Here is a 12,406-nt window from a genome sequence, read left to right as displayed (position 1 = left end):
GTATTAGCAGGTGCATGTTCAAGGACGCCGAGCTGGCGAACAGCCATGCATGCCGACCCTAATGCAAAGAAAAAAAGTTTGTTTCTTTTCATTCAACAGTTTCGAACAAGTTGAAGGTGTATTTTCATACAGTGAACCAAGGCCCGAGTTGCTAGGCCTTTGTAAAGTGCTCTTTGAAATTCTAGAATATTAAACCTAATATGCGAAAGCCTTATAGAGCTTTTTAAAGTGATACGCGACAAAAAAGTTTTCTTCTGCAAAAAAAAGAAAAGAAAAAGTCGCCGAGTTGGCGCAGAGACAGAAGTCGAATCACAGTAAATGATGAGTACTAGCAGGGTGCTTATTTTGATTAGTACAGATTTTGTTAAAAGAAAGGGAACGGGACATAGACATTTGGTGTCTTCATGATGTCTCTATTAGGCTTGGAGAACATTAGACGAGGTGATAGTCGTCATTGTAAGTTGACTAATTAACTAAAATGTGTCAATTACTTTTTTATATATTGGCTTTAGAAGTCATTTTACAATTGCAATATTGACGGAAATTTCTATTAGAAGCCAGACAAATTGAAAGAATTTGCAAAAAGTTAATAGTTTTTTAGATACTAATTATTTTGGGGGCGTTTCGCCTTATTTAAAAGTTGCGCGCAAAAAGAACACCACAAGCCCTGCCCACGCTTACAAGGGTGACATACCGTTTCAGTCATGTCGTCACTATCTCGGCAGTGTGCCCCTGGGCGGTGCTCTGACGACATAAGTGACGAGGTGACTGAAACGGTTACATCAGCCTTCTCTGAGTGTCATTGTGGGCAGGGCTGGCAGCACTCTTTACGCGCGAAATGTTTAAATTGGGCGAGAAAATGCGAAAGTTCATCGATTTCTATAAAAGAAATAAAAATATTACCTTTTCGGCAAATTCTTTAAATTGTTCTGGTTTTTAATAGTAGTTGGCGTCGATAGCCCAATTGAAACATGACCACTCAAACCAAAATATTAAATAATTAATTAGCAGATATTAGTGAATCACTCAACGTACCACCACGATTATCCTCTCACCTATTGTCCGCTGAGTCCGATGGTGAAGACGGCCCTCATCTGGCTCTCAGCCTCTTAAACAGACTTGTTCGAGTTAAAATCAAACACCCTGTATATTGGATGCTACCTATTGAGCTTGGCTTATTTCTTTTGCTCATGTTGCCATGTGCTCCCACCGTTAGGGCTGACATGTCCTACCATGGGGTATCCGCGGGCGGTCGGATGGATCGTTACATTTTTGGAGTTACGCTGTTCCCTTGTGAGGCTGTGTAAAAATACACCCCAATTTGTTTTTGTTTTCAAAAGGAAGTCGAGGTTTTTTGGGATTCCTTCCACCATCACTTTCACTTTTTGGGGTTTTCTTTTATTTTTTTTTTATAAAGGGGGCGGCATTTTTTTAAAGTCACCTTTCACGTACTTTAAATACTTTGGAGGATGTAGCAGAATGTCTTGCGCAGGGCTTGGGTTTCATAGCAACTGAGTATTGTCCAGTGCAGGGGTTCTCAAATTTTATGGTCACACGGAACCCCAGGAAGCCTAAAAAATTGCCACTATGTTTACGCAACTGGTCAAGCAGCTCAATTTAGTACCAGTGAAGTGACTTGTCAGTGACTATGTCCTTCAAGCACAGAACATGCAGGCAACAAACCACTTTGATGGTGATGAGCGCAACATTGTCATGTCATCTTCCAAAAATCATCCCCCCAAAAAAACTGATCGTGTACTTATGTCGCAGGATGCCTACATCATCTGACGGCGCGGTCTGGAAAGTCACGCTGCAGTTCTTTTCTTGCGTTAAGGCTGGTTCACAAATCTGCGTTGGTTGCTTTCGCATGCAACCGAAACGACCGTAACGACAAAGTCACCGGGACAACTGCTCGCCGTACACAGCATGACAAGCGATGCAAGGGGTAGCTTTTTTTTTTTTTTTTTATTTGGAGTTTTTGACAATACGCAGATTGCCATGGAGCTGGGGCAAAAAAAGCGACAATAAAGTGGCCTGACTGGTTCCTAGTACCAGGCTACACTCACAAGACAGGCAGCAGGCAAACATACAGCAAAACAACAACAACAAAAAAGATAATATATATATATGTGCTATCTATGAGGTCATAGGATTACCAGAAGAAACTGATATAACAGCAACATAATTGCAAATACATCGATATATATATGCAAAAATACCCCAAAAGCCGGGAGACGTCATAATTAAATTAGGAGCACCGACTTGACACAACAGAAGATGCCTCCCGCATGGGAGGCGAAACGTCTAATGAAATTGTTTTTCCTGTTGTGTCAAGTCGGTGCTCTTATTTTAATTATATCTATATATATGACTGGAACCTACACACACACACACAAAGAAAAGAAGAAAAACAACTACAACGGATGAAGGAAATACATTTTGCCTGTTTTATATACTCACGTCACAGGCAGCAATCAACATATACTACCCATGAGGTCATAGAATTATCTAGAGAAAAATTATATGACAACAACATAATTACGAATACATTGATATGTATGATGAGAACAGACAAAACAGCAAACTACAACGGATGAAGAAAATACATTTTTGCTTGTTTTCCGAAGGACACCAGTTAGGAGCTACTGTCAATCGTTTTAACTAAGGTGAAGGTTCAGGAGGTTAGGAATCTGCCAGGTTAATAATTGTGCACCGTAATTGGTTCTGGTTCAAATTTTGTTTTTAAATTTCTGTGTCTAAAATTGTAATGTACGTCAGTATCTGTATATGTAGACAAATATAATTCACGGTCAGCGTTTAGTTTTGAAAAAATAACTTCAGACAGTCGTTGATCATATAAAGCCTCAATATTCAGTATATGATTCAGTTTAAAATATGAGGATGTGTGATCCGATGCAGAGAAGTTTTGAATAAACCGTATGCCTTTTTTCTGCATTAAATGCAGACGATCTATATTTTATTTGGATGTAACGCCATAGACGAGTAAACAATAATGTAGCCTAGAATGAACAGTTGAAAAGTAAAGCTCACGCTTTAGCCATGTGGGCAGTAATGTTCTAAACCTATTTAACATACCGACTGACTGCGTGATATTACGTTTCACGAGACGTACATGAGAAGTCCAACGAAGAGTTACATGGAACTGTACACCTAAGAACTTGTATTCGGATACCCGTTCTAAAGATCGTGACTGGAATATTAATTTGCTGGTAAGATTTACTGGTCTGTTAATTGAAGAAAAAGCAATATACTTTGTTTTATTAACATTTAGAAAAAGCTGATTGGCATCTAGCTACTTCGACAAATTTCCAAGCCACAGGTTTATAAGAGAGAGAAGAGATGATAGGTCTTTAGACGAGAAAAACACATTCGTATCGTCAGCATAGAGAACAATGTCTGGAGTTTGGAGAATGAAAACAATGTTATTATGTTATTAATATAAAGGAGAAACATTATAGGTCTTAATATAGATCCTTGGGGAACATCAAATCTTATATTATCAGTGCCTGATGCTACATTATTGACTACCACAAACTGGGTACGATTTGACACGTAACCGGGCAACAGTTTAAGTGAAACACCTCTAATTCCGTAGTACGGCAGCTTGTTAAAAGTATATCACGTTTAATAGAATCGAAAGATTTGTTAAAGTCTAGAAATATGCCTATCGTGTAGAGCTTATTATCTATGTTATGAACGAGTTTTTCCCTAATGTTGAGGAGAGCAGATTCAGTGGATTTACCTTTCTGGAAATTGCATTGATTTGCAGAGATTAATTCATATTTGTTAAGATGATTAACTATTCTGGAATTTATAGTTTTTTCTAATATTTCTGAAAAAAAAGGAAGTATTGGTATGGGTCGATAATTACTGGTACTATACAGAGACCCAACCTTGGGCAGAACAGAAATTCTAACAGTTTTCATTTTTTTCAGGAATGATTCCCGAGGATAACGCAAGGTTGGCTAAGTGGCAGACCACATCACATATTAAATCCGAAACTGCTTTAATTGGTGCCTCCCTTATACCATCAAAATCACAAGAGCAATTATTTTTTAAACTACCGATTAGGCTGACAATTTCAGGAGGGGAAATGGGGTAAAGAAACATCTTGTGCTGGATATTGTACTTAATATACTTCTCAAAATCCTCCGAAGTCGACAGAGGAGAGCCTCCAAAAGTTAAAAAATGCCGGTTAAACTCGTCAGCGAGAGCCTTTCCATTTAAGGTTTGCTCGCCTACTCTCATTTCGGTTTAAATGATATTCTGCGTTCCCCGTAAAAGGCCCTTGACTGTACGCCAAGTTTTTTGGGCATGAAACAATATTTCCGCAAATTTACCGGTATAGTACCGGATACGAGACTTCTTTATATCAGAACCCAGCTTAATTATTCCCATTTTAAAATATTTTTAAAATACATAAATCTCGGCATATTATAAATGTATTGAAAAGTTCATTCCGTGCTTTAATTCTCTGTAGAATGTCACGAGTTATCCAAAGTTTTCCTGCCTTCTTGCTCTTTTTTATTGTTATTGCAAGGAAAGCACGATCATAGACCTCAATAATTGTGTTTAGGAATAAATCATATAAGACGTTAGGATCTGTACTATGCAATGATTCACTCCTGTCTATAGAAGAAACAAGTTGGCGCAAATATTCAATATTCCCCTCTGTTATGAGACGCGTGGTAGTTTTTCTATTCAATTGTGTAATAGTATGCGACCGATATTTTCAAATAAAGCAAAAGCGATAAATGATCACTTATATCAGTCATGAGTATACCTGCCGCAATATCAGCTTTATCACAGCTTGTCAAGCACAGATCAATCAGTGTTTCGCTAGAATCTGTGATGCGGATGGGAACATCAATTACATTGGAAAAAACATTTGAAGATAAAATATCTATGAACTCATTAACTAGGTCAGATAGCTGCAAAAGATTAATATAAACATCGCCCATAAGTACAACAGGCATTCTAAGTACGGAAACATTCTAGCATTTGCTCAATAAAACAATAAAACTATTCTAGCAACCCAGAAGGGGGCCTATAGATAACACCAAACACGAATGCACTCGTTTTAACAAAAAGTCATTCAAAACTTGAATTGATAACTCTGAAATCAGATATTACTTCGTAAACAAAAGTGTTCTTTATTTAAATGACAACGCCGCCTCCTCTCCTATTTGTTCTGTATGCAGCTTCACACCTGTATCCTTCAAATTGTACTACATCACTAATACCAAAAAACCATGTCTCATTAAGGGTCAATAGATCGAAATCGTGGTTTAAAGAAGATACAAAAATCTTGACCTCATCCTCCTAGTTTCTTAAACTGCAAACGTTTAGATGATAAAACGAAAGCGAATTAGACGCGACAAGCCGAAAAGAACTAGTATTATGATAGCGAGGGTTACACGTTGAGGCTTCCATTCAGAGCTGCAATCACTTTTTTACCATTCCACGATGGTCCTATATTTCGAGATCGCCCTCGTCACAGATCCGAATGGCCCTTTCGCCCTCACTTTTCCGTACAAAAATATGTCCTTTCTTTTGCCAAACAAAACGGTAGCCCCTTTCTTCACACCTCTGCCGTGCGAGCCAAAGCAATCGCTTATTCGTGGGAGCTAAATGGTAAAAAAAAAAACGCCGTTTAGGTTCTTTAGTTTTGAGGCGAGAGTGACTCTCGATCCACTTTTCCTTCAGATAGTTGAATACGAACTGAAAAATCACGACAGGTTCTTTACCAGGCCGTGATGGAAGGTGATAAAGGGCATTAAGGTCAGAGTTCGCTAGTTAAGGGAGTCTAAGATTACAAGCCAAGATGTTCATCCTTTCTAAGAGATTTTCATGTACCTCCTTTGCCATACCGTGAACCTCAATGTTCAGACGGCGATTATACTGCTCCAGCTCATTAAGCTGAAGTTTCATTTGCTCAGAGCTCGCTGTCGCGCCCGCTGATGAATCCAACTTCAAATACTCAACTCTCCTTTGTAAAGCAGAAACATCGCTACTCTGCTCATCCAGTTTAGATAGTATTGTGCTGTATTGAGCAGAAAGACCTTGAATTGATGCCTCAATCCCATTCACTTTTTCAACAAGGTCTGGGAGAGCATTCACCTTCGCAACAAGTGGAAGAAGCATAGAAATGTTTCCATTTAGTTATTTCAGTTCACATTCAATCCTGGAATTATGCAGTTCACTAGGCATTAGGGTGCCTCATCTTTCTGCTGTTTCACATGTCACACACTTCCAAGTGTCTTTAAAAGAGCCGCCCTTGTTGCGAAACCTAGAGGTGGTTATGCCAGAGCACTTGCCTAGGTGGTGAGGGTACTTGCATGCAATACATGTCATAAACATACCATCCTCATACACAGAATCATGACAATACAAGCACTCGCTCATTTTCAAAGAAAAGTTGTGGCACAGCAGCAGCAGCGGAAGGAAACTGTTTTTTAAGAAAAAAGACATGAAGCCACCAACCTGCGAAACAAAAAGACCGCAGTTAGGCCAAGTTTTTGCGTGCCTTCCGCCGCTGCTGCTGTGTGCGAGTGCCGACGAAGCCCCAGGCGCCGTCCTTTTAAGCAGGTTGTACTTCCGTCAGGGTTCCGCGGATGACCAATAGTAGATAAGCCAGCACTTCTTGCTTCTTTCCACGCGTGATGATGCGGCGACCACGATAGTCGATGCGTCTGCGAAGCAGATAGACCGCAGTCAGGCCAAGTTGTTGCGTGCCTTCCGCCGCCGCTGCTGTGTGCGAGTGCCGACGAAGCCCCAGGCGCCGTCCTTCTAAGGAGGTTGTACAGCCGTCAGGGTTCCGCGGATGACAGATAGTAGCTAAGCCAGCACTTCTTGCTTCTTCCCACGCGTGATGATGCGGCGACCACGATAGTCGAAGCGTCTGCGAAGCAGATAGACCGCAGTCAGGCCAAGTTGTTGCGTGCCTTCCGCCGCCGCTGCTGTGTGCGAGTGCCGACGAAGCCCCAGGCGCCGTCCTTTTAAGGAGGTTGTACAGCCGTCAGGGTTCCGCGGATGACCGATAGTATATAGGTAAGCCAGCACTTCTTGCTTCTTTCCACGCGTGATGATGCGGCGACCACGATAGTCGATGCGTCTGCGAAGCAGATAGACTGCAGTCAGGCCAAGTTGTTGCGTGCCTTCCGCCGCCGCTGCTGTGTGCGAGTGCCGACGAAGCCCCAGGCGCCGTCCTTTTAAGGAGGTTGTACAGCCGTCAGGGTTCCGCGGATGACCGATAGTAGGTAAGCCAGCACTTCTTGCTTCTTTCCACGCGTGATGATGCGCCGACCACGATAGTCGATGCGTCTGCGAAACAGATAGACCGCAGTTAGGCCAAGTTGTTGCGTGCCTTCCGCCGCCAGTGCTGTGTGCGAGTGCCGACGAAGCCCCAGGCGCCGTCCTTCTAAGCAGGTTGTACGGCCGTCAGGGTTCCGCTGATGACCGATAGTAGGTAAGCCAGCACTTCTTGCTTCTTTCCACGCGTGATGATGCGGCGACCACGATAGTCGATGCGTCAGCGAAGCAGATAGACTGCAGTCAGGCCAAGCTGTTGCGTGCCTTCCGCCGCCGCTGCTGTGTGCGAGTGCCGACGAAGCCCCAGGCGCCGTCCTTTTAAGCAGGTTGTACAGCCGTCAGGGTTCCGCTGATGACCGATAGTAGGTAAGCCAGCACTTCTTGCTTCTTTCCACACTGTTAGAAAATTCCATCAATCTACGTGGAAAAACCGAATAGAACATGTCCCGTTTTCTGCAAATGCATACAATGTGCTGTTTGCTTTCAAAAACGGGAACTGTACCATATGCATTGAAATGTGCTATTTAGGCAATAAGTATGAGCTTATCCGTATAAATAAAAAAAGCCTTACAAGACTACAGTTTATAGTCGGTTCAACTGGTATAAGCGAATTGAACGCGCCCAAAAGTGCCGGATATCCAGCAATTTTTATGGAACTCTATCAGACCGCGGAAGTACAGTGCCCGTGAGCCGTGTTACGCCGCGCGCAGGAAGACATCTCTCACCCGCGCATGCGCAAGCCGCTACCGGCCGGCGTGGGCCCGGTGGGCCCGCAAGCTGCGGAGTGCTGCTGCCCGTTCGGAAGGCGAGTTCGACGTTGTTATCGCGTCGTCAGAGGCGTTCAGCGGTGCGTAGACGGCTTTGTTTTCCAAGGTACGTATACGTTAAGTTGTTCCTAACGCAGTGTTATTTTACTATCTCTAAGGGTGTCGTATATTCCAAGTTCGGGATGCCCAGCGTGTAGCGTCTCGTCTTCCCAGCTGCATAAAGCTAGGCGTTTTATAGTTCCTGATTCGGGGCGGCATACTGCCCGACCCGACCCTACTTAGTATTGATGGTATGCTGCGCTGCGTAGTTACGCGGAAAAAAACTGGAGAAATGAAGTTAATGCAGAAGGACAGACAAAAACATGCATGAATTGGCGCAGACTAACAACTGTTTAATTTCTTTCTCTTTTTTCTCGCCCGACCCGTATTTCCAAAATAGCGGCTTAGAAAACGAATGGTTGATGTCTTGAATTTGTTGGCTTCTGACCTTGATGGTGTTTGCTGTAGCTGCCTCTTTGATATACGAACTGGATGGTGTGTTTTTGTAGCGTTTACCTGGGGCCTGATGTTTGCTCCGACAAGTTTGGTATCTTATTGAGTAGATCTATTTCTTCTTGTCGCAAAGCTAGTGATGGCTCACTGACGCACGCTCCGTGTCTACCCGAGGCCATGTGAAAAGCCTCGAATATTTCACGCTTTGTTCTGTCCTTTGATCGGGCCAAGATGGAAGTAGTGTCAAGGAGAGCTTTGCAGTTGCATTTTGAACAATGCGCTGCAAGGTTGCCAGGTGCTTGCAGTTGTCCGCATGCATGGTTGTGCTCCCTTAGTCTCTCGTTAAGGCATCTCCCAGTCTGCCCGACGTAGGATCTTCCACACGACAGTGGTATTTTGTATACCACACCTTCGACACATTCAACAAATTTGCTCCTGTGTTTCACTTGACACAGTGCCTTGCTGTTAGACTCGTCCACTTCATTGTTGACCTTCCTGCATAATCCTTTGAGCCTGAAAGGGGCAGATAGTGACACTCTGACTTCGTACCTTGCGGCGATGTTTTTTATCCTGTTTTTTATCCACGAGTAGTAACTTCAGCGCACTGTTGCTCTTTTCACGCGCTCAAAGTCTTTCTAAACATTACTGATTTAGGGGTTTTGGACGACGCTCAGCAAATTTCTAATTGGAACCATATGACTATTTTCAGTAATTAAAAAGTTAATTAACGAATTTTAATTAATTAGCCGACTTATCGCGAAGATTAACCACCCCCAAATGCCCCCTGGGCGTATAACTCACTCGCACAAATCTGATAAGTGTAGCTTTCATGGCTTTTTTTTTTTTTTAACAAAACTGTAAGAAAAAAATAAAAAAACGCTCGGTGTAGCAGACGCATAACGATTCCTCAAACGTATTGCAGTATTCCCATGTAGATATTAAGGGTTTCATTCAGCTTGGTCACACTTTCGCTGAGGCATTGTCAATTACGTTAAACAAAGTGTCTAACTTTCGGCAGCAATTCGGAAAGAAATATGTTTTGTAGAGCAGCATATTAGCGTTAGCATTTGTGTTTGTTTGGCACGTTCAACAGCAACCTGGAACATGTTGTACCATGTTTTTGTTGAAACTTCGAACTAAGAAAGCCCAAGGCCTGATGTTAACGTGCTGCTTTCTAGACGCCCTTATTCACAATTCGCTTGAAAATATTTGTTGCTCACATTAATTGGATGTGCTGCAGTAACTGCGTAACCTGCTTGGGAGGACCGTTTTTCTGTAGGTCATATTATTATGTTGCAATATAATGAAAGAATCAGTATGAATCTGGTATTCAGATACATTGTCATATAGAACCAATACTAGAACTTGTGCATCCTACAGAGCATGCAACTTATTTTTTAATCCGCCTTAGTATCGATCGGCTTCAAATACGTGAGCCCTTGTTCTGCAGGGGCACACGAATATACCTGTGACCGGGCTATGCTTATCAGTTAGAATAAGTAATATGAACCAAAAGACATGAATGTTCAGCATTCTTATAATGGGTGTATCTCAAAACGTCCCATTCGCATTTGAACCTTGCACATTTCGTCCTCTTCTCATTTGGTCCTTCTCGTTTGAACCTTCTCATAAGATCCGAATCGTGTTTTTCGCAACTGGGCCCATTCTCATTTTGCCCGTTCGCCCTACGACCGAATGGCATTACTTCGGCATGCTTCTAACGTTGTTATGCCTTCGCGGCTTTGTTGATGAGCCTTACCTTGCTTGGGCCCCCAACATACCATTAGGTATATGTTATGTGTAGAGGTGCACACTGAGAATCGTACAATGACGCGTCCTTCCCTTCCTCTAAGCAAACGAAAAAAAAAAAAAAAGCGATGAACATTTAATTTGGAAACTTTGTTTGAACAGAAATAGCATACATATTAGCAGTGGTACTCAACCATTGATGTTTCGCGGACCCCTTGTAGAAAGGCGGAGATGATGGAGGACCCCGCTCGGGGTGGGGGGAATAGAAAGGTATAGGCTATCATGATAATGATTTAATAAATGAATATAACTAATTGCTACTGTGAAGTAGACTTATCTCATTGACACACGCACGAGAGTACTCACCCAAAAATCGGAACGTTTCTTAACGACGTGAAGAAAGACAACTAATATTGTCGTGCTTGACTGATAAGACATGGCTTCGCGGACCCCTATAGATGCCTTCGCGACCCCCATTTGAAAAACACTGCAATATAGAAGTGGTGGCAGTGTCCCAGGTCGAGAGACCCCCAAAAAACGTGACATTTCGGAATATGATCTGGCTCCGATAAACACTTGGTCTGTTTTATTGTCAGCTAGTAGCTTTTCACGACGATCTCGACGCACTGCTAAAATCCTTGGCAGAGAGAGTATGCCTGTAGCGTGGCACACACACACACGCACGCACAAAATATATCAATGTACTTATTAATATAACCCCCCCCCCCCCCCCCCCAAAAAAAAAAAGATTTTCGTATAGGACGAGTCAAGTGCGACGGGTCAAAGCGAGATATTTTTGAGAATGGCTGTTTTGAAAAGGGCCAGGTGAAAAGGGCGAAACGAGAACGGACTCAAATGAGGAGAGTTGAAATGCGAAGGACGAAACGGGAAAGGACCAAATGCGCCAGGTCCAAGAGAGAAGATCTTTTTGAGAATGGTTGTTTTGAGAAGGGCCAAGTGAGAATGGCGAAACGAGAACGGGCTCAAATGATAACCTCCCTCTAATTAAAGATTAAAACAGCGCAAGGACACGGACAAGAACAAGAAGGTAGACAAACAAGGCGCTGACTTACAACTGAAGTTTATTCGTTCTAACAGCGAGTATAAATACTGTATTGTCACAACAAACAAACATGAATAAAAAGCTTGACCTGGATGCCACGTGCTCACTAGCCATCGCTATACACTGTCACGGTTTGTCTAAATAGGAACGCTCCTTATCTGATAAAGATAATGACGGAATGCTGACACAGTTTTGCCCCAATCTTCCAATTTCCCGCGCCTCAATGATTTCCCGAGTGAGTTTGTCTTTATTTTTCCTAATCACTTCACATTTGTCAAAGACGGGAGCGCAGCAACAGTTTCGGCAGTGCAGGCCAAGGTGACCTGACACAACTCTAAACACGTTATACTTGTGCTCCCGCAGCCGATCATTGAGGCATCGCCCCGTTTGCCCGACGTATCTCTTGCCACACGAGAGGGGAATAGAGTACACTACTCCCTCCACACAGTCTACGAATTGGTCCTGGTGTTTTTTGGTGCAACCCCGCTTTTCTTCAGAACAGGAGTTCACTTTTCTGCACAACCCAGATAGCTTCTCTGGAGCCGAAAAAACCACATCAACTCCAACCCTACGGCCAACTTTCTTAAGATTGTGAGATATCTTATGGAGGTATGGTAAAACAGTCACTTTTTTGTTAACCCTACGAGCCTGCTGGGTAGTTTCCTCACGTCCTTTCTTAAGTAAGCTCTCAGCAACTGTCGTCAACAGGTAAGACGGATATCCCGCATGTCTGAGCCTTGCCGCTTGTGTGTCGAAGCTTTCTTTCACCCTGTGGGGGCAGGACCTAAACAGGGCATTTCTAAAACGGAGGTTATCAGACACTCTTTGAACGTTGACAGGACAAACGACACAGCCGAATCAATTTCCTCATTGTCACAATCTAGGAGCACCAAATAGTCGTCTACGAATCTAAAAATTTTCCCCACCTTGGTTCCTTCTAGCTTGCCTGACAGGACTTTATCGTGGAACGCAAGAAATATATCGCTTAGTACTGGGGCTATAC

At 42.9% G+C, this 12,406-nt stretch overlaps 1 pseudogene; it reads right to left on the bottom strand.

The window, feature by feature from the left end:
* Positions 1–5,434: 5,434 nt before the first annotated feature.
* Positions 5,435–12,406, bottom strand: part of LOC121836533 — a 148,351-nt pseudogene continuing 141,379 nt past the window's right edge.

This window comes from Ixodes scapularis, unplaced genomic scaffold (assembly GCF_016920785.2).
Source record: "Ixodes scapularis isolate PalLabHiFi unplaced genomic scaffold, ASM1692078v2 PGA_scaffold2__306_contigs__length_199485367, whole genome shotgun sequence".
Classification (NCBI taxonomy): Eukaryota; Metazoa; Arthropoda; class Arachnida; order Ixodida; family Ixodidae; genus Ixodes; species Ixodes scapularis.
This window is presented reverse-complemented; position numbering and strand designations above follow the sequence as displayed.